The sequence below is a fragment of the Pinus tabuliformis genome, chromosome X (assembly GCF_031772625.1).
Source record: "Pinus tabuliformis cultivar Carrire ecotype Pingquan chromosome X, CPIR1, whole genome shotgun sequence".
Taxonomy (NCBI): Eukaryota; Viridiplantae; Streptophyta; class Pinopsida; order Pinales; family Pinaceae; genus Pinus; species Pinus tabuliformis.
Window position 1 is genome coordinate 1,477,560,404 of NC_142308.1, and position 24,179 is coordinate 1,477,584,582.

Genomic DNA, 24,179 nt, shown 5'->3' on the forward strand with positions numbered 1-24,179 from the left:
ACGACCTTATCCATCTGTAGTTGTCGTGCGGAGGGGTCTTGTCTGGAGGCCATGGCTACTGTCTTATTCTTTCCTTGCGGGCGTATCATCAGGAAAAAAAATTTAGAATCTTGGAAATGAGCTTGCTACATTGTTTTGCAGTAATCAAAGAGATGGCGGTAGGCGGTGCCACCTCTGGTATCCTGTACAACTTATTTCCCAATGTAACAATAACAGCACAGGGCCTTGATTCGTACACAGCGTGTCGCTTCCACAAGTATGGTTTTCCTAATAATACATCACAAACTTCAAGGGGAGCAATGTCACACAATACCTCATCCGTGAAGGGCTTGATGTTGTACGGAAGGCGACACTGCTGGCTCACGCGAAGATCCCGTCCTTGGTGAAGCCACCTAATGGTGTATGGTTGTGGATGTGCTGTGGTCGGCAAGCCCAACCGCTTCACGACCTCTGCCGAAATGAGGTTCTTTTGGCTCCCGCTATCGATAATGAACTGTAGCGGGGAGCCCTTTACCCACATCTGGGAGTGGAAGAGACGCTCCTCCTCTTATGGATCTTCGGGTTCATTTTTCTGGATCTTTGCGGTAGCAACAGTGGCGTTGGGATCCGCGTCAATGATCTACTTCCCTTTTTCATCCCCCTTGTCGGGTTCTGACTCAGAGTCGGAACATGCATCTAATTATGGAACCTTTAGTTCAGCCACCAGTGACTGCTTGGCTCGACACTCACTGGTGTTGTGAGTGGAGCTCTTATGGAACTCACACCATTTTCCCGTGTCCTTTTTCGTCTTCGCGGCACTGTTCTTTGCCTGCAGCTTTGGCGAGTTGTCTTTGGCTGCTCTGCCTTGGCTTTGTCCTTTTTTCTGTGTTTTAGCGGCACCTTTCCCTTGCTTCAGATTCGTAGACCCAAAGTCTCGCTTTTTTTGTTTAAACTTCTGCTCGACCTTGACGGCATATCGATACGTTGTGCCGAGCGAGGAGATGTTCAAGAATTGTATTTCTTCCTGGATGTACTTGTGCAGGCAGCCGCGGTATTTGAGTATCAAATGCTGCTCCGTATCCTTGATACCCAACTTTGTGCGAAGGGTATGGAAAAGATTGGTGAACTCCGGCACATCTTGGTCCCTTCCCTGCCGCAACGTGGTCCATTTTATGTATTCATCCTCATAGCTTCCGACAGGGTAGTACTGCTCCTTGATGGCATCCCGGAATGAATTCCAGGTGGGTGCAGCTGAAAATAGTGAGCCAGTATTTTCATCCTTCTGCTCGCAGTAGGTTTCCCACCAGTCCTTGACGTGGGGGGCTACTTTGAGAAGAGCGAAAACAATCTTTTCCCGACTTGAAAGTTCATGAACAAAAAAATAACCCTCCAGCAAATTTAACCATTTATCTACAGCATCTGCGTCTATCTAACCCTCAAATATGGGGATTTCAAAATTAACTTGTACCTTAAAGGGCGTGGCATTTCCAGAGTAGCTGCTGGAAGCCGATGCGTCGCTTCTGGGTAGCCGCTGAAGGATTTGGGCAAAACTGTCCATCATCGCGTTCCGTTGTCGCTCAAGGGCTTCTTCGAGCAAGATTTTGATAGGATCTCCTGCCCCCTCATCTTTCTTCTCATCCGCCATAGGAGGCCGTCGGGATCTGCGAGGCTGGTCTCGCAAAGGTTCGACTAGTTCAAGCCCTAACTCCTTATATCCCGACCTCGTTGGGGACATGCAAAGAAAAACAGAGAAAAAGCAGACCGCTCTGATACCACTGATCTGGATTTAAATAGGAACGTAATAAAATATATAGATAACCATAAAGACAGATATGCAGCGGAAAAAATACTTCATTTCATTAATGGAAAATACTGAAATATGCTTACAAATAGAAATAGAAATAACCCAGCTAGGGCGATGGTAGCTTAGCTATGAGAAGAGATGTGTTGGCTACATGCCTCTGAATTGTTCCGAACTGTGTTTACAATGAGGCTCGAAGGCCTATTTATTATTGAGAAACAATGGAAAACCCTTCACATTCCAAAACCTAACCCTAGAAGATGAAACGCCAAATTGTGGGCCTCGTTTTGGGGTGAGTTGGACATCCAACTTCCCGGGGTCGTGAATTGGTCGTATTATCTCCGTTTGACGCGCATGATAGCCCGTTGGAAAGATATCTCCGAGGACTACGACAGAAAAGACAATTTTTATCAAAAAAATCACTGCGGTAGATTTCCCAAAAAACGTTGTTTAGGGCCTCAAAACGGCTCCGGAAGTTCAGGACCCGAAAAACTGCTAAAAATAGTAAGTTGTGCTACAATTAAGGAAACTGAAAATGCTGAGAGAAATAATGGCGGGGGTACAGGTGGACTTGGTAGGTGGCCACCAAGATCCACCTGGATCATTATTAATGATACGTCTGTGTTTTCCAAAAATCACAAGAATTGAGTTCATAGCTTTAAAAATATTATGGAAATCAATTTCTACACTAAAATTGTATGCCTTAAATGAGAAAGAAAATAGAAAACATCCATCATGCGTAGAAATTCAAACATCCATCATGCGCAGCAATTCCTCCCCCTCTTTGAAAAATTAGCATGCCCTCATGCGATGCTAGAAAACAAATAGAGGTGGTTGCTACTATCTGTTGAAGTCTATGCTTGGTGTAAAACAACATGGAATAAGGGAGGTGTTGAGAATGAATAGGAATAACAATGGATGATAAAGAATGGTCATAAGAAAGAAATGAATGAAAGAAACACTCCCCCATACTGAAAGATAATATGCCGCTGAAAAAGGGGAAGTGGTAAAGATGTGGAATGAAGTATGATAAATAATGCTCAAAATGGATTTCATTAAATTCTCCTAAATTCGTAATAAATCATAAAATTATGCTATTTTACCTCAAGTTTTGCCTCCAAAAAGAAAAATGTGGAATGACATATATGTACTGGCATTTGTTGAAACTGATGTAGGCAGAGTTGGCACTGAAAGTGATGCAAAAGGTGGGATCCAGGTAAGCACATCATGTCTGAAGAATTGTTCACGTTCACGAGTTGCTCGAGCCTCTTCTGTTAGTTGCAATAGTGTGGTCATGTTGCGAATAGAGTTCCCCCCATACTTGTTCTCCTGTAAACAAATCACTATTTTGCACACAATGTTCTTGAATCCATAGTGTTATCTTTGAAGAGAAATAGATAAGATGCATGCAAAACTTTCATTCAGAAAAACTGTTGTATACATGCAATATTAATATTTTGTCAAATCAACAAGTTATGGCAGAGTTTAGTAATCATATCGCATGCAATCCCATAATGCATACATTCCCCCCCCTCCAATTGGAAAATGAATTCCATGACCATAAAGTGTATGAGAGGGGTTATGTTGACGGCAAGGCACAGGAATGAACAATATATCAGTAAATGAAGCAGAGTACAATTATCAATGATAGGACAGCGAGAGTTATGGTTATAATGAGAGCAGAGTATGTAAAGATAGTTATGAATAAGAGATAGGACGCTTAGGATTAATGATAAGTTATGAAAAAGATAAAAAGAACAACAATATGCCAAAAAGATGCTTTACTAATAGTATGCTAGCTGAAAATGATGCGATTGATCATAAAACATGCATAAAGGTTCAAAATAGGGAAAAAAAATTAAGGAAATAACTTCTCTGATAAAAAGAAAAAATAAGAAAAGGGTATTATAGTAATAATTGACGATAAGATATAACTTCAATACCATAAGCAGAGCCTCTGCTGCCAGCAGGCGTCCATAGCCTCGGCAGGGTTGCTTTTTAACCCATATGAGCCAGAATCCTCAATTTATAAATGGAGAGTTACAGTGTTGTTCTACAGAAGAGATCAGTCTGCTGGCGTGGTAACCAGATAATCACGTTGCCATTCACTAGGATGTAGCAAAAGTGATCAGGCCGGCTCGTGATGAGACCTCCTATTCCAAGGATAATTTGGCTATCCAATGGATCATAACCCTGGTGTGGTGGCCATAATTGGAATGTCACTTGCTTACAACCTTATGAACATGGTAGGCTGACTCGTAATGAGACCCCCTATCCTCCATCTGCGAACAAAATTTTGTTGTTATTACACATTTTTATGATAAAAAAGAGGGAGGCTCTGTACTCCTTAAGAGTAGGGATGGTGGAAGAAGTTGAACATGTCAATAGAAAAAAAAATATACCCATAATATTATTTATTACAGACAGAGAAGATTATAACCAAGAAGGGTGGAACCAGCATGGTATTAAGATGATCAATCAATATCATGTTCAACAGAAAACAATGCAGTAAAGTAGTATATAAATAATTGTGTCCCTTTTGAAAATAATCTATCATCAAGGAGCTGTCCTGTTAAAAATCATAACGTGAATGATATTAACTCGCTTCAATAGAATCCATAATTCTTGTCCTTATAAAAATAGTGTACTTCATGCCATAAAATGGAATCAGTTAAAATAAGGTTGAGATGAATTAGGAATAATCCCACAAGAGGAAGGAAGGGTTGCTCTCGACAATAATCCCAAAGTGTTGCTCTTTTGAATGAACATCAAAAACACTCAAAAAGTGGTGTTCCGTGTAGGGAACAGCAAAGGAAATGCACAGAAAAAAAGCAAAAATACACACACAAAAAAAAAGTGTGAAAATGTGAATGTCGTTCCTTTGGAAAAAGGAACAGCAAAAACTAAAAGTGTCGTTCCTTTAGAAAAGGAACAGAAAAAATGCAAGTGTTGTTCCTTTGGAAAAGGAACAACAAAAATCAAAAGTGTCGTTCCTTTGGAAAAGGAACAGCAAAAACGCAAGTGTCGTTTCTTTGGAAAAGGAACAGCAAAAATGAAAAGTGTCGTTCCTTTGGAAAATGAACAGCAAAAACGCAAGTGTCGTTCCTTTGGAAAAGGAACAGCAAAAATGAAAAGTGTCGTTCCTTTGGAAAAGGAACAGCAAAAATGAAAAGTGTCGTTCCTTTGGAAAAGGAACAGCAAAAACGCAAGTGTCGTTCCTTTGGAAAAGGAACAACAAAAATGAAAAGTGTCGTTCCTTTGGAAAAGGAACAACAAAAACGCAAGTGTCGTTCCTTTGGAAAAGGAACAGCAAAAATGAAAAGTGTCGTTCCTTTGGAAAAGGAATAGCAAAAACGCAAGTGTCGTTCCTTTAGAAAAGGAACAGCAAAAATGAAAAGTGCAGAAGTGTTGTTCCATTCGAAAAGGAATAGCAAAACGTGAAAGTACAGAAGTGTTGTTCTATTCAGAAAGGAACATCAAAACATGAAAGTGCAGAAGCATTGTTCCATTCAGAAAGGAACAGCAAAATGGACAATCAAAAACATGCAAAAAAACAAATTAGCTATTCACGGCATTGATGCCGAGGATGAGTTACACTTTGAATGAAGCAATACCTGAAACACAAAATATAAGAGAAATTAGAAAAGAAACAACATTTTATTTAAAGACAATATGTAAATTAAGTTACAAGAGCTATGATATTATGTAAAAAATGATATTTTTGAAAAATGTTTTGGCAGCAATGACAAGACATGAATCTTCAAAGAAATCAATTCTTCATTTCTTCTATTATTAATTCGTTTGGTAATGACTTGGATGAAATTCCTTTGTTTCATTAAAATTTCTTTCGAAAATCACTAGTCCATAAATTGACCTTCTTTATTTTCCCAAGACCTGCAAAAAACGAGTGTCTACCTGCAATAAAACATCAAATCATGGAGAAAGAGAGGTGATAGGGCTCCCCTAATCCAAGAATTATGCAAAAAACTAACAAGTAGTTACTCTATATAACAAATCCACAGAGAAAATAACAAATTAAAATTTATTTGTCACCTGCGGGAGAGTAGTGGTCGACCATACAAACCAGCGGTGTTTTAATCATAACTTCTTTGTTTTTCATCCAAATTGAGTGATTCCAAAGCGAAATGAGAGCTAATTCAAAGGTGTATCTCCAATAGAAACAGGTTTTAAAAATTAAATGATATGATATGTCAATTTTAGTTAGAACAACCTGCATAACAGAGTCATTTTCGATTACCCCACTTAGAACAATAGTTAATGTTTTAAGCATAGATTTTTCGTTTGATGTCGGATTCGAATGATTCAAATTGGAAATGAAAATAGATTCATTTATTTATTTCCAATAGAAATAGGTTTTAAAGACAAGAAGAATTGATAGGTCAAATATTGTAAGGAACAGCCGGAAAGACAGAGTTTTAAGAGTGCTGATTTACGATAGACAGTCAGTATTTTGATCATAACTTCCCCATACAATATCGAAAATGTGTGATTCTAATTGCATTGTAAACTAGATTCATAGGGGAATCTATCATAGAAACATTTTTTAAAAATTCATTCATTTAGGCCTCCAAAAACTGACTGTCCCAACTCTGTTCCTGAGCTGCCCACTAGACACCCTGTCAATGTTTTGGCTCTAACTTTTTCGTTTCAAATCCAAATTGAGTGATTCAAATTGGGTTAGAAATTAGACATAAAGGGATACCTAGGGTAGAAACAGGTTTTAAAAATATTCACTTTTGGTCCCTCAAAACATGACTGTCCCGACTGTTTTTCCAGAAATCTCATGAAGCCCGCAAGCCAAAAAAATGATATTCAAGCATTTTTTCATATTGGTGATAAAATTGAATATGAGTGTTTGTAGAACTATTATTTCCATTATAAGTCAACTACATACACAAATGAATTAAAAAAAAAATTATCACCAATGTTGATTTGCATAGCATGTTGCAACAAAAAACAACTAGTTTTACATAAAAAAACAAAATGCATTTATTTATTTCCTTATTTATTTTATTTTCCACACTAACCTATTTTGATTTGAAAAATGAATATGACTATGTATATGAGTACTTCCAGTGGAACCATTCTCGAAATAAGGCTTCATGTATGCACATACCCAAATTTGAAAAATGCATATTAATGAATATTAGGGTATGAGAAGCCAACTTCCCTTGAAAAGATGTTGTCAAAAATTGTTGAAGTATGGAGTGATGTTGCAAACAAGTGATGGAGTGAAACCGATCTTCAATATATCCTTTACTTTCTTGATTTCCCATAGCCATCATACCATGAAGTTCTTGGGCTTTTAAAATGACTTGTTGATGCATACTAAAAGAAACTTCATTTTTTTCCATAGCTTCTACATTTTTTGAATTTGAAACATTCTGAATCTCATTATAAGTTTTCTCTAATGGTGCATGTGAGATAGAATGGCTGGGATGGGTGGGTAAATTTGGCAGTTCAACATTGTAAGCATGTTGTACTGGTTTATTATGGTGAGGGTGTGGAATTAGTTGAGCAGGAAAATGTGTAAGGAATGGAGCATTGTGATGATGTGGTTGATTGGGTTGAGTGGATGAATTTGGTATGCAAGCAGGATGTTGTGGAAGAGCTGGTGAAAAATATGGAGAATATGTTTGTGCTACAAGATGAGGGAGAGTAGTCATGCCATCATAAGATGAACCATGCCCAACTTGTAAACAAAATTGGTGGTTATATTGAAATTGACATGGCTGCCCTAACACATTAATATTGCATAATGGATTATGCAAGTAAGAGAATGAAGAGGAAGTGTTTTTAACCATACCTGTAGGCCATGATTTCCATGGTTTTGACTTTGTTGCATCTTCCTCATCTCTTTGATATGCTACTTCCATCCTAGATAAGGAAGAACAACTATCTATGGACTGCTCCTTTCGGTCATGAGTGGAAAACACTTCATCAAACTCTTGATTTTTCTGAACCTGCAAAGCATCCAATTTTGAACTTAGAGAGCTAATAAAATCAACTTTAAAATTTTCAAATAAACTATTGATTTTAGCTCTTATGTCTCCTATTCTTGTAGCAGATTTGGAAAATAAAGAACAAACATCACTAGAATTCTTACCAGCCTTGGAGATTCCTCTTGAATACCTTATGCACAATTCACAAACATCATCATATGATAACTGAAAAAAATCACCTTTTCCTATCAGATTTAAGAGTTCTAAAAATTCATCTTTGATTCCTTTAAGAAGGAGTGTTTTTAAGATCTCTTTTTCCAAATGCTTATGCTTTGATTTTTGAAGGTTATAATGAAATCGATCTACAGAATCCTCCAAACTTTCATCTTCCCCTTGTATCATACCGAAAATATCTTCATTGGATTTGCAATAGTCTTGGTACTTCTTCAAGAATATGTTCTTCATGTCCTCCCATGTTTGGATGCAATTCCCACCTAGGCTCATGAATCATCGGAGAGCTGCTCCTTTTAGAGTAAGAGGAAACACTTTCAATCTTTGATCATTAGTACAATAATCATATCCTCTACAAAGTATTTCGAACTCGAATAAGAATGTATCTGGATCTTCATTTGTCAAGCCATGAAAATTTGGTAGAGACAATGGGGGAAATATGTGCATTTGTGTCACTCCTCCTAGATCTTTGATAGGAAATTCAAAAGTAAAAATGTGATCCATTTCTTACCATAATAGAAGATGTTCTTCATGTGTTTCTTCGAGGCCCCTTCTTCAAATGTTCCTGTCAATCGGTTAGTGAAATGGGTGGTGCTTACATCACCACTTGAGAGAAATCATGAGATTTGTTTTTCAAAATTTCTATTTTTTTCTTTTAATTCATTCACACAAAAATTCAAATATCTATTTCTACCCAACAAAGCAACAACAAATCTGTTAGGAAAGCGGACAGTGGAGCAGGGCATTTACATGCTCCGTACGCAAGTTCTTACCTTCCGTTTTTAAGATCCAACTCTTCCCTAGCAGGCACTCATCAGATTCACACTACTCTTTAGAAATGGCTACACTCTCCCCGGCAACGGCGCCAAAATGTCGAGCGATAAAAAGGGTCTTTTTCATCTCTAATTACCTTCACATTAAATATCAACCCAGGGACGAATTTTTATTTCAAGAGTGTACTTAGTATGAGGCGGCTATTTAATCAAGAGTAATGTTTTGCAGTATAGTGCTCAAAATCCAAAGTAAATGAAAGCTGGAAATAAAATCTACTTACAACAAAGCACTTTAAGACTTAAATCTTGCATTCGGAAAAATAAGCAATGTATCAGTCAAGGGTCCAGTAGCAATAACTCATCCCTTTGGAAACTGATGTAACCAAAAGTAATCAAGGAACAGATCATCAATCTGGGGACTAGACAGCAAATGTCAATGCCCACTATAGTTTCAGATCATTCTTCACACCAAAGCAAAGATAATGCGAATAACAGGAAATGGAACGACAGATAAGAAATGGAACAACAATTAAGAAATGGAATAGCAAGAAACTGAAATGCTCTTAAACTAAATAATTCACTCAAACAACCATCAATCGAGGATACAGTAGCAATAACTCATTCCTCTGGATATTGATGCAATTGAAATCAAACCGGAACAAGACAATCAATCTGGGAACGAGGAAGCAATAACCAATGTTCTTTACAGTTGATAGTCCTGCTTTAAAGCAATCAAAAGGAAATCGAAATTGAACTAAAGCTGCCTTTGAAAGTAAACTAGGAAAACTCTTTTAAAAGCAAACTCTTGCAATTAATCAACCAAACTGAACAGTGAAGTAAATGGACAACAAACTTATAATTAAATGAATTAAAAAACGAATCATATTTAATAAATCTGTACAGCAAACTCTGATTAGTGGAATCGAATAACCAACAATATGAAATGAACAGCGAAGCTTTACATTTGAAATGAATAGCATAACAATATAAGTTGAAAAGGATAATAATCTTTGTTATGATGGAAAAGAACATCCACACGATTCAATCTCAATTTGTGCAATAAAACACTTCCATAAAATATTCTAATAGCACACTATAAAAACATGAAACTGTAAAATAATGCAATTCAAAAGAATAGGAAATAAATCAAACCATCACATAGCAGCAATTGTAAAGATATAATACACAGCAGCAGCGTACTCCACTAGAGGCTGGGCCCTTAGCCGCCAGCAGATGCTGCTGGGCTACTTTAGATGAAAAGAATGAATAGCAACTCCCAAATCAGGTTTTAATCACTAAATGGTAAAATCATTACAACAACAACAGCTTTAAGACTTACATCCTGAAACAATCCTTTCTTCCTCCTATCCTATCATGAATTCTTAATTCTAAATCTCTAATTCTAAATCCTCAATTCCATCATTTTTCCATCATTTGAATCCCCCAATCATCCTCATCTCTGATCTCTGTTCTGATTTAAATAAAGAGAGATCAGAGAGCAGTTACAATAAAGATAAGTACAACATGATTTCTATTACAAAATTGGTTTGCTTCTAACCAATTGATCAACAAGAAGATATATTTCCATCCAACTTTCAACAAGAGCAAGACGAATTTGGCTTTGCAGCTGAGATTTGGAGGACGGCCGCAACAACAAATCTGAGAAAATCGTGCTCAAAGAACCCTGAGTTTCTCTCAGTACAAGCAGAGTTTGGGCAAAAAGTTCTTTACGAAAGTTAATTGGGTCCGTTCTGGACAAAACCCATGTTCTAGATTTTCCAGATTCTGCTTCATTTTCTCAGAATCTCAACCGCAAAACCTTCACTTCTTATTCCAGCGAATTTCTGAGTTGGCACTTTTAATGATCAAATCTTCAATCTGGAAATTATCTTGGAGGCTAAAAATGGTGAATAATGTTACAACTGATTTATTAAAACTATCATTGATAAAATCATGCATAATCATCAATTTATTAGAAATAAAGGAGAATAAATAATATTCATTCATAGAAGCATAAATCATCATAAAATGGATTTATATAATAAATTATAATAAATGACATGATGAAGAATAATAGAAATGGGTGGAATAAGTGTTCAAAAGTGATAATAATAATGGCATATTAACGGCCCAACACTAATCAACCATAGAAATTGCGTAAGGAAATAGGGTGCTTGGAGAGTAGTAGAAGAGGCTAAGGTTTTGATTTGAATTGTGATAGATTAGTAATGATGTGCTAATTCCCCTCATTAGAATAAAAAAAATGTGCTTGAGTTTTGACTCCAAAATAGCAAGTAAAAGCATGAATTTTATGTGCTTTTACTTAAGTTAGTTTCATGAAGAAAACTTAAAACATGAAATCAAAACACTAAATGGAAGCATGCATCAAAGAGTAATACGCCAGCCATTGATAATGTACTTCACCCCTCCCTGGCTACATCTCCTTGGATCAGCTCTAAAGGCATGACCCTTTCTCATTATGCTCAAAATTCTTCAATGATAAAGAGTACATCAATGTGTTGATTCAAGGAAAGATTTTTCTGCAAAGAACTCTCACTCTTCAAGGAAAGATTCTTCTGCAAAGAACTCTCACTCTAAACATATGACAACCTCCAGTTAGTCATGAAACAATCAACAAGCTAAGGGCTCTCAAATCAAGAACCCATACTCCAACTACCAAGAGCATAAACAAGTACAACAATCCACTTGATGTACTTAAACAATTCTCTTTCTCCATACACATATAGAGCAAAGAAGAAATAAAGTTACAACACTACTGTAATGGCTGCTGCAGAAAACTAATGGAGGTTGGTAGATCTCTGCAAGGTCATCTCCATCTTGGAACTCCTCCATAAACTGAATCAACACTCTGGATGACCAGGGCACCCATAGGCTTCACTTTTCAAAAAACCTATCCAAAGGTGCTCCTTTGATCCTGAAACCTGTTCCAATGAGTTCAAATTGTCCAAAAATGGAAATCTAGCCTCCTTTCACATCCCATTTGGTCGAAAATTGCCTTAGTTATGACTTTTGTCAGCCTTTCCACAATTTTGTCTTCCAAATCTCGCTTACTGCAAGTTAAATTCATTATCTGCAGTCAAAACTAGGGGTTCCACTAAAATCAGTGGTTCTGCCATCATTCCCGCCTATCTCATGGTTAAGGACCGAGTGGTCACATGCAGAGTGGTGGTTCGACGTAAAGGGCTATGGTTCTGTAGCCTGTCAGATATCGCAATCGCAATCGACTATTGGGGGAGGGACAATCTTGTTAACACTCCTTCAGAAATTGTGATCGCCAATGTAGTGGACCCATTGGGATTATAAACCTCAATGCATAAAACATTTCATCTGGGGTCTTATCGCGATCGGAACTCATCACTCATCACGATCAACACTTTCCCTTTGACAGATATCAAAGTCCATACACTGCGATAGCAGCAGACCCACCGGGGTTATAAAATACAATGTGTAACAATATCGCATTTTGCAATGTTAATGATGAAATGTTGTACGATACGATATTGGAGGACCCGATGGGGACTTAAAATGTGATATATAAAATCCCGCGTTTGGGGTCTCATCGCAATCGTCATTTAATCTATATACTTATTAGTGGGTACCAGGTGCAATATGCAATTGCAACATATCGCATCACAACCCTCTATGTCGGGGGCTGATTCTTTAACAGCGCACCTAAGCTCTGTCGGGGGTCAATTCCTTACTCGAACCACTTACCACTGCGATATGTGATATGTGAGGGAAAATGGCGAGCTACCACTTGGAGCCTCTTCATTCGCTGAAGGGCTATGCCATTTCATTCAATCTTGTCATGTCATCAAGTCAACCCTAAACTTTGACTTGCTCTGACTTCTACATACGAGCTCAGATTTAAGTCTCGTTCATGCCATTGGATTTACAATGACGATCTCTTCGATCTTAAACTAATCTTATCAAAATTATGTCACTTTGAAGTTTTGACAAAGTTTGAGCTCCTGATCAAGTTTGGCTTGAGCTTGCTTATGAATTGGGCGATTGATCATATTGAGTATTGGAGTTAGGAAACCAGCTCACAAAAAGATAGAAAAGATAGATCAACACCTTAGAATTCAGCCTCTTCAAGGGGGTAACCTCCTTTACATTACACAAATGAGCAATCCTTGGATGATACAAATGACTAAACCTCCCTTCTATATATAGGAGTCTAAGGGGTCACAATATAATCAAGTCGACATAACAGTAATAACATAAGGGCACAAAAATAACAATAGTGGATTTCTATAGGGCATACTAATAAGAATATGGGGACAATAGCGGCACAATAATAACAATAAGGGATACAATGATAATAGTAATGGGGGAATCACTAGTATTATAGGGGCCTAACATGCCCCTCTCCTTCCGAAAAGTGTTGTCCTCAACACTTGAGTAGTTCTAGATGATTTTGTATAAAATTCTCATCCTACCATGTGGAATATTCAGTGGATAAGTTATTCCACTTGATGCGATACTCCGAAATTGATCAATTTCATAGTTGTCGAGTTCTCGTTTTTGTGGCTGTTTCAGGTTCCAATATGATTTTTCCTTCCTCATCAAGTTCTGGCAATATTGTTTGAACTGGGCGCTTGTCACCTATAGCCTTCTTTAAACATGAAACATGGAAAATTGGGTGCACTTAGGAAGTTGCAGGAAGCTCCAATTTGTATGCCATAGTACCAATATTTTGCAACACCTTGTATGGACCATAATACTTTGGTGATAATTTATTATCCTTCTTAGCTTTCTTGAGGGACACTTGTTTATATGGTTGTAGCCGTGGGAATACCCAGTCACCTACATTGAAACCTCTTTTGCTACGATGTTGATCTGCCTGTTGTTTCATTCTATTATGTGCCAATGTGAGGTTATACTTTAAGAGTTGGAGAACTTGTTGTTGATGCTCAATGTGATGCTCCACTGCTTGAACCTTAGAATTTAATCTTAAATATGATGTGATAGATGGTGGATGATATCCATAAAGTTCCATAAATGGGGTCATTTTTGCTATAGTATGGAAGGAAGTGTTATACCACCATTCAACCAGAGGCAGCCATTTGACCCATTGTTGTTATAGACATTTTTGTGCCTTACAGCATGAAGCATGAAATGTCCATAATCTGAGGGATCCAGAGTCCCTAAACATGTTGTTCCTACCCCTAGAGGAACAAGGTCAGCAAACCACAGCACTGAATAGCAGTTCTCCACCTGAAAACACTCAAAAACAAGGTAATTCTGGATCATGTCAACTGCTCCACTGAGCATCTGCGCTGAATGTCAAGTGCTCCACTGTCTACCTGCGCTGAATGTCAACTGCAAAGAAGGCTACCTGCGCTGGGCGAGTTGGGACATGTGGCACAGTCATTCCTCAAGGTGTCAATGCCCAGGAAGCTTCCAAAATGACACTTGGATCAAGGAATTCAACTGGTGATGAGTAAGAGGGTCTAGATCTCCAAGTGGAAGCAAGAACCTCCAAGTGGACTCAAGAACTGAAGAATAACTGAAGTGGGAGAGGACACTAGTCAGCTCTCAAGCTGACTCATCCTTTCTCCAAAACTCCTATATATAGAGCTCTCTCATGAGGTCTAAGGAGGCTGGAATCTTGTGAATGTAAGGAAGTGCTGTTGGTTTGAGTTTAGAACTATTGGGTGATTTGCTTTGAAGGAGGTGAAGAGGAGATTTCTTTCTGCTGGGAGGTGATGCTGGATTGGGCCTTTTATGGTTGTATCACTTCCTGAACTTTACTTCTTCCATTAATAAAGCATTTGAGGTTCTTCTATATACATGTGTCTCAATGATGTATTGTTATACTTGTGTATTTGATTTATTCTAATCCTTAAATCAATTATGAATGTATGCTTCTTGTAGTTTCCTTTTCTTGCCATTTTGCAGGATCTTGGTGTAGCTGGGCCAGTGAAAGAGCAAGGAGCTGGGAGAAAGCAGCAAGGAGAGAAGATTGGATCAACCATTAGCGAAAGACATCGGTTAGTGGATCTCTTTCTCTCCTATTTTACTTTCATAAAGAAGAAATCTTAGATAGCTTTGCTTTGATTGTTGCTGAGGTACTATCACCCTTAGAGTGGGATAGGGTCATTCCGTATTGGATACTTTTCCCAACAACAAATTGGCGACTCCGCTGGGGAACGTATCTTGTTGGTTGTTTGTGTTTTTGCTATTCATTTCCTAAACACAGGGAGTACCGAATCGAACTGCATTTGGATCTTTCAAATGCAAAGTAGAGGGCAGCTACTCTAGCTCAGTTTCTGGGCATGTTTATGATTTGAAGAGCTGATCCACAAGGACTCTGAATAGCTCTTAGTGATAGCTTTTCATCCTCCTAATTACCCTTTAGTGTGTACTTGATTGATAGCCTTTGATTTGGCCAAAAACTGTTAATTTTTGAGCAATCTGTAACCCGGAAACCAAGAGAAACGAGAGTTTCTCTGTTCATTGCAGGCACTGTGAAGGCAGTCTGCATTTCATCGCAGGTCCCGAAGGGGATACCTGCGCTGAATGTCAAACTGACAGTGTACTACCTGCGCTGAACCAGTTTTGCCTTGTGCTACTATGGTTCCCTGCTGTTTGTTGCCCTGTTTTCATCCATGTTTTTGCAGCCTGTTATCAGTCAATGTACCTATCTGAAACCATCTTTCCTTGCCACTATTCCGCCTCGATTGTATAAAGAAACTGTGTTTGTTCTTTGTGTATTTCTTATATCATTTACAGTTTCCCATAACGAAAGTGAACTAGTCTTGCTGTGGCCTCTTAGATCTAGACCTGTGATAAGTGTCGTTTTGATCTTAAGAGTTAGTTTGTTTGTTGTTCATAGCTGATTGAGCTTTTGCTTTCGTCATATGGTTTATATATTTCTAGTGTCGAAACAAGTAAATCTTAAGGTGTCTTTTGATTTTGGACAAAAGCTTGTTTGCTTTCACTTGAAATTGAATTCAAAGTTATACAACAGCTTTCTTTTTGTAATACATCAACATTAAGAAAGAGAAAAGAAATACCTGCATTGTGCATGTGCATTTTGAAAGCTTCTATGTTGATTTAGGAAAAAGTGCATTAGTGTGTGCTCTATGATCTGTGTGAAAAAGATGATGTCTTTCTTTTCCCTCAGTAGTTAAGATTTTCAAAGTTGAAAGATTGAAAAGCTTGCTTATCATCTTAGACTGCATTTAGGAGTTGTATCATACATCACGTGGTGATCCATAAAGGCAAACTGCTAAACAAGATCAACCTTAAAATAAATTGAATTTACATAACAACGCTTTGAAACATAACGCAAACACATAGAGGTCTAAGCTAGAGACGTGTTCCGGCGTCGTTAAACGTGATATCTTAGCGTTGAGTGGTTGGGTGATTCTTCCACGGTGAAGCGATAAGTATCAATACGGACTTGTGCTCCCACGTACCGTCGCGTATATATTGGGAGACCCCTATAGGAACAAAGCCTTTATCCATAGGAAGCTGTGTCGGCCGCCCTACTGATCGCAATGCAGTGAACACAGCATTCACGAAGATCGACCACTCGTACCGTAAAACGTATTCTGTGGTTTTGCGAAAAGTTTGGCACACCCTCTGCCTAGATCTCCAGAGCAGTTTCTTTTGGCCTTTTTCAAACTCTATAACTGAAAAAGTCCATCCGAGCATTTGTCACTTCGGGCTCGTTAAAACATCGAAGGAGACTAGAGTCATCTTTAGCTTTTTCTCGACTCTTAAAAAGTGAAAAAGCAAGTTGTGTCTAAAGCGTCGTTATAAAATTTATTTTAAACGGAACATAATCACCTCCTATTCCTGCGTTGATCTGTAGGTTGAGAACATGGAACGCCCCAACCAAGGAATTCCTCATGATGGAAATCCTAGTCCTTTCTCCTCTTGGGGAGAAGTTGGTGCGCCCCACATGGCCACATTGTCGCTTCCAGGACTGACAATTGGCCTGCCAATTTGGCTATTCTCAACCAATGTAGTTCAGAACACCATGGTTCCTGAACAGTCGAGTCAACAGTTAGATCAGTCTAGAGCTGCCCACCAGCCTTCTACTTCCTATAACTCTTCATCCGATCCTTCATCTTCGCAAGGTAGAGCCGGCAAAAGCCAAGCTCCCATGGAGAAGAAGGAGAAGAAGAAGAGAGAGAAGAAGAAGAAGGAGCCTAAGGCGACTAGGGGCAAGCAAAAGAGATCTGGCGAAAATCCACACACAGCACAGACCGCGCCTAAATCGCCATGTGTCATATGTAAAGGAGACCACTTCCATAGAGATTGTCCCTGTATTCCCCGGATACTAAAGGACTGGTCCCCTCGTTTGCACAATTCGGGAGCATCAACCTCTGATAGCCATGTTGAGTGCTTACCGTCAACCAGCGAAAGTGAAGGTTCAAGACAAAGAGGGGGAGCAAGATCCCCCTGCAGACTGTGTGAAGGCGATCACGCCATCCACCGTTGTCCCTTCTTAGACGAAGCGAAGAGAGTTTTGGAAGATCGCCCGGTTTCACCGTTGAGACTTCCTCCTGGATACAAAAAACTCGTGCCAAGTCCTTCGTTGGTTGAGAATACAGCTGGCCCGCTCAAGTGGTCAGCTGAAGCGTCAGTCATTGAAAATGAACCTACTGAATCCAGACCGGACGAAAGTCCAAAGGTTGAAACGGCAGTTGACCCGGTTCTTCCTTCAGAAGTTTCATCGTCAAATGACACCGTCACTGAATATTCATCTTCAAATGACACCCTCACCGAAGAGAATAAGGATGACACCATCCAGATTCTTTTCATCAACACAGACTCTGACGAGCATCAGGGCGATGCGCCCATTCCTTTATCGCAGGAAGGAACATCGTCAGGGTCGCATCCGGCCGTGTATTCGGTCCCACCACCAAGAAACCTGGTTGTGTCCTTTGATTGGAACCAACTAGGCAGACCCCGGTTGCCAGCCAGTATACCATTCAGAATCATGGTCCAAATATATAGAATGGTAATGGCTAGCACTATCATTGATGAAGGGGCATCTGTGAGTATCCTTTCCTCTGTTGCTTGGAAAGCACTGGGTTCCCCGGCGCTTTTGCCTGAGATAAGAAATCTCTCGGGTTTCGATAAAGGAACCAGTCGACCATTAGGGATCCTCCCCAATGTGCCTGTTACATTGAAAGGGAAGACCGTTCAAATGAACGTGATGGTCGTTCAAGGACCCTTGGATTATAACCTACTCCTTGGACGAGACTATATATATTTCATGGGAGCAATAGTCTCCTCACTCTTTAGAGTAATGTGTTTTCCACACGAAGGAAGAATGGTCAAACTCGTAGACCAACTTTCATTTCCGGGATCACGCATCGCAAATAGTCACATACCAACCCTGAATGGTCTATTCAATCAAGAAATGTCTCCACCCCCAGTCCTTCTTCCCGATGAGTGCGAGTGATTCGGAAAGATGGGACTGGAACCCAGGGGGCATGCATCCTGGTCTGCTTCGGGCAGAGGAAACCTTGGGTATAAGGTAGAATTTCCGCGAGAGAATATGACTAGTCCGTACCCCGTCCGTGGATGGAAGAGGGGTTGTTCTAGAATAGGATTCTTTTGTCAAAGTTACGTGTTTGACAAGAGTCATTCACCCTTGTCTATTTCGGTAGACAGTGCCGAGGAAATGTTTTGTTTGAAAGATTAACAGAACAATCTTTGGGTAACCTGAAAGAGGTAAGCCTCACCCTTTAAAACAGATGTTTTGATGGATAAGTAGGGGCAACCTTGAAATTGTATTTTATACCTGGGGGCATGCAACCCTTTTGGAGTGCAAGCAAGGGGCGACTATTTATTTTTTTAAATTTTTAGGTCCTCCCTTTAAACCTGTAGGTCTAACCCTTTAAACTCGTAGGATTAGCCGTTTCCGAACTTGCATAAAGAAAGGAGGAGAGGGAGCATAGCTTTGGTAAGGCGTAAGCTCTATAAAAAATGGGATCTTTCAGGAGACATTCTTATCTTATGACTGGTATATCGAGCAGTTTTAGCATAAAGTTCATGCTCGTTAAAAAATAAACGCAAGATCCGAGCAGTTTTAACGCAGTCTTCATGCTCGTTAAAAAATAAATAAAAGCAGTGAGCAATGTTTCCCCCAGAGTTTAAGCTCATTTTTAAATAAAAAATGAACCTATTCCGATAAATAACCTCTGTGATCGTAATTTTATCAGCCATAAAAGCCTTGGTCGTGTTTGCACCTGCCACCTCCACCGTCTTTTGGCCGATCGTTCACCTCCATATGATTGTTTACCCATTTTGAGGAACAGCTGTGAAGAGTGATTTCACCTAGCCATCCTTGTGACACTGCCGTGATTGGAAAATTCCAACCTGTACCTGGAATCTGTTGCTATCCCTGTTTATCACTCGTTCCTCGAAAGACGAGTCTTCTTTAAGCTCTTTTCATCTGACTCGTAAAATATGAAAAGTTTGCCGAGTTTTGGCCTTCCAGCTCGTTAAAGTGACCGGAAGAGCTATCCCTCCTCTAGATTTTAATCTTTTTGGACCTGAGGGATTATTGCACAAAAAGGTCGAGCGCTTGTTTATTCGGCTCGTTAAAGTTATCGAAAACTCATCCCTTCTGTATTGTTTTATACTTTTTCAGACTTAAGGGATTAGATGACGAAAAAGGAATTTTGGAGTTAACTTTCTGTACCTTTTCAGACTCTCTAAAAATGAAAAGGACCGAGTTTTCCTTGTCGTTAGACTCGTTAAAATGATTAAATAGCGACAAACTTGTCTTTAGACGAGAACGAGTTTCCCTATCGCTAGGCTCGTTAAAACATAGCGATGGGCTTGCCCGAAGGGCAGGTTATAGAACAAGCATATGTTATCCTCCTCAAGCTTGACAAAAATAAAGAGGTACTGGTCAGAAATGACTGGGGAAAAATTGGGAGAACCTCAAAGCTGTAATGGTAGCAAGTCGCTCTTGAACATGACACTTTTCCTCCGTACCACATCGGGTTGGGTTGTTTCATTCACCGGTCTCATCACCATGGTCTCGCCAAACCATCCACATTTGGGGTAATGCTACCGATCCATCGCATCAGTGTCGTTATATGTTCAAGAGATGTTGTTCAGAAAGAGTCAACCGTGTCCCATCCACTGCCATACATTATCCTTCATCCACCCATGATCGCCACCCTGAATCATATGTCACAGATTGTTTTCACCTCCATTAAAATCATTAGCTCCGTTCCGTGTCACTGATGTGGGATTCATTAAGGCCCTCCTTTGACGGATCGCTTCTTGTCGACTTCAGCTCATTATCCAAGAAGTTGATCTAGGAACACCCCCCCCAGTACTTTGAAGCTTGCATGCCTCAACGGCAAGTTTCTCACTTCCGGCGACAGGTATACATCAATGACCTTTGACCAGAAGATTTTGCGTGGTGTTCGACGCCAAGTCCTATATTCACACCACGTGAATTGTACTGCAGTACCTTGAGGGTCATTATCATTATCGGTGATTCCTCTCGCGCTTGTTAACGGTTTACATCATTGACCGGTAATCAAGCGATGTCTTTCCATGTTCGACTTCAGCGCAATTCTCACATGGATCGACTTGTACTTAGAGTGAAGATCGAACGAGTTTGAAGACCCCGGATCTAGTTTCATCCATCCAGGCTGCGATATATATTCAGGAAATATAAAGACATTTGAAATGTACATCATTGCAGCAGATGATCATCCTACTCAAAGGATGATAATTTCAGCAGAGAATTATCAGTCTACCATCAGACGATCGTCTGTTCTATGTACCAAAATGAATTTATAAAGCTGAGCATGGGAATGCCCGCCTCAGCTAGATCATGAAAGCAGAATGAAAAATAATGTATTGTATTGTATTGTATTACAGGTCACCTCTCAGCGATTGAATGAACTTCGGATCCTCCTGATAAAGCATTTCACCCGATAAACGACCTCATACTTTAGGGGGCAACTGTTATAGACATTTTTGTGCCTTACAGCATGAAGCATGAAATGTCCATAATCTGAGGGATCCAAAGTCCCTAAACATGTTGTTCCTACCCCTAGAGGAACAAGGTCAGCAAACCACAGCACTGAATAGCAGTTCTCCACCTGAAAACACTCAAAAACAAGGCAATTATGGATCATGTCAACTGCTCCACTGAGCATCTGCGCTGAATGTCAAGTGCTCCACTGTCTACCTGCACTGAATGTCAACTGCAAAGAAGGCTACCTGCGTTGGGCGAGTTGGGACATGTGGCACAGTCATTCCTCAAGGTGTCAATGCCCAGGAAGCTTCCAAAATGACACTTGGATCAAGGAATTCGACTGGTGATGAGTAAGAGGGTCTAGATCTCCAAGTGGAAGCAAGAACCTCCAATTGGACTCAAGAACTGAAGAATAACTGAAGTGGGAGAGGACACTAGTCAGCTCTCAAGCTGACTCATCCTTTCTCCAAAACTCCTATATATAGAGCTCTCTCATGACGTCTAAGGAGGCTGGAATCTTGTGAATGTAAGGAAGTGCTGTTGGTTTGAGTTTAGAACTATTGGGTGATTTGCTTTGAAGGAGGTGAAGAGGAGATTTCTTTCTGCTGGGAGGTGATGCTAGATTGGGCCTTTTATGGTTGTATCACTTCCTGAACTTTACTTCTTCCATTAATAAAGCATTTGAGGTTCTTCTATATACATGTGTCTCAATGATGTATTGTTATACTTGTGTATTTGATTTATTCTAATCCTTAAATCAATTATGAATGTATGCTTCTTGTAGTTTCCTTTTCTTGCCATTTTGCAGGATCTTGGTGTAGCTGGGCCAGTGAAAGAGCAAGGAGCTGGGAGCAAGCAGCAAGGAGAGAAGATTGGATCAACCATTAGCGAAAGACATCGGTTAGTGGATCTCTTTCTCTCCTATTTTACTTTCATAAAGAAGAAATCTTAGATAGCTTTGCTTTGATTGTTGCTGAGGTACTATCACCCTTAGAGTGGGATAGGGTCATTCCGTATTGGATACTTTTCCCAACAACAATTGTGTATGTTTATCAGATACAAAGCAACGAAGATATTCTTCCAAACATTTTTTTAACATCTCAATTTTCCCATCAGATTGAGGATGATAAGATGAGCTATGAGCTAACTGAGTACTGAGACAAGAAAATAATTATGTCCAAAAATTTCCAGTGAAAATGGGATCTCTGTCGCTTACAATAATCTTTGGGTTTCCATGTAGCTTTTGAATTGTTTCCATAAATGCAGTAGAAACTGTATTGGCTTTAAATGGATGTGATAATTCACAAAAGTGTGCATACTTGGAAAGTTTGTCAATTACCACCATGATGACACTCTTTCCTTCAAACTTAGGTAAACCTATGATAAAATCCATTGAAACCTCGTCCTAACGTTGGCTTGGAATGGATAAAGGTTGTAATAGACCTATGGGATTAATTTTTTCAACTTTATTTTGTTGGCAAACCAAACATTTTGCCACAAACTTTTGAATATCTGATTTAAGGCCATCCCAAAAAAAATCCTTCTTAACCCTGTGGTAAGTTTTTAAAAATCTTGAGTGCCCTACTAAGGGAGAAGCGTGCAATTCCATAAGAATATTTTGTTTGAGTTGGGAATTCTTACATAGGTATAAATGATCTTTGTACCATAACGAATCATTTTTCCAATTAAATGTATCAAATGTACTGGGATCTTGTTGTATCTTTCGAATGAGTGCCCACACTTCTTCATCATTCTTCCATTCCTCCCTTGCTTCATTTATCCAATTTAGTTGGATAATAGAAATGGCGCACAACAATGCTTCCACACCCTCATCCTTTCTTGAGATTGCATCTGCCAGAACATTTTGCTTCCCTTTCTTGTAGATGATTTCAAAGTCATAACCCAACATATTTGTGACCTTTTTTTGTTGCTCTTTAGAGGATAATCTTTGTTCTAAAAAGTATTTAAGACTATCATGATCCGTTTTTACCTTGAAGTGTCTTCCCATTAGGTAGGGTCACCATTTATTAAGTGCATGTAGTATTGCCAACATTTCCTTCTCATAAATAGCTTTGTGTAAATAATTTCCCTTGATTGGACGACTTTCGAAAGCAATGGGTCTTTCATCTTGCATTAAAACAGCACAAATTCCATTTCCTGAAGCATCACATTCCACAATAAATATTTTTATGAAGTCCGGTGTAGCTAAGACCGGTGCTTGGCACATTGCCTCTTTAAGATGTTTGAAGGCCTTTGTTGCTTCTGGAGTCCATGAAAATGCATCTTTCTTCAATAATGTTGTTATAGGTGCTACTATTCTCCCATAATTCTTAACAAACTTGTAATAATACCCTGTCAACCCAAGAAATCCTCACAGATGCTTTATGGATGTGGGGATTTTCCATTCCTTAATGGCTTTAATTTTGCTAGGGTCTACCTTAACACCTTCATGAGATACAGTATGACCTAGATATTCCACCTGTTGTACTCCAAAGAAACATTTGGAGCTTTTTTCATATAATTGTTTCTTCTCCAATAGTTTGAGCACCCTGTCAACATGTTCAACATGATCCTTCCAAGACTTGTTGTAGATTAGTATATCATCAAAAAATACTAACACAAATTTTCTAAGGAAGGGTTTGAAAATGGAATTCATCAAACCTTGAAATGTAAAAGGTGCATTGGTAAGGCCAAAAGGCATGACCAAAAATTCGTAATGACCCTCATGAGTTCTAAATGTTGTTTTTGGAATGTATTTAGTCTTCATTCTGACTTGATGATGTCCTGGACGAAGATCCAACTTGGTGAAGTAAATTGATCCATGCAATTCATCCAATAATTCATAAATGACAGGAATGTGAAATTTATCTTTAATAGTGAGCTTGTTGAGCTCCCTATAATCCAGGCACATGCGCCATGATCCATCCTTCTTGTGCACCAATAGTACTGGAGCAAAGCAAGAACTTTGAATAGGTCGAATTATACCAGCCTCTAGCATTTCTGCAACCATACTTTCAATTTCACTCTTTTGGGCATAGGGATATCTGTATGGCCTGATGTTTGGAGGAACACTTCCTGGAATCAAATGGATAGCATTATCATGACCACGAATATGTGGGAGACCTTTGGAAGTCCCAAATACCTTGGAATGATTATCCAAAACCTTTTGGAGATCTGGATAAATAGATGATTTCAATGTGGGAACCTCTAGCGAACATAATTGTGCAATTACACCTTTTTGTTCCTTCTTTAGAAGCTTTGTCATGCCGTTAGAGTTTATTATCTTTCTCGGTTTCCCTACAATACCCCTTAATTCAACTTCCTTTCCTTCGGCACAAAATTTCATGAAAATTTCTTGAAAATTAAAAGCTATTATACCCAAGGATTGTAACACATTGGACTCCTAGTACAACATCAGCACCACCCATTGGAATGGA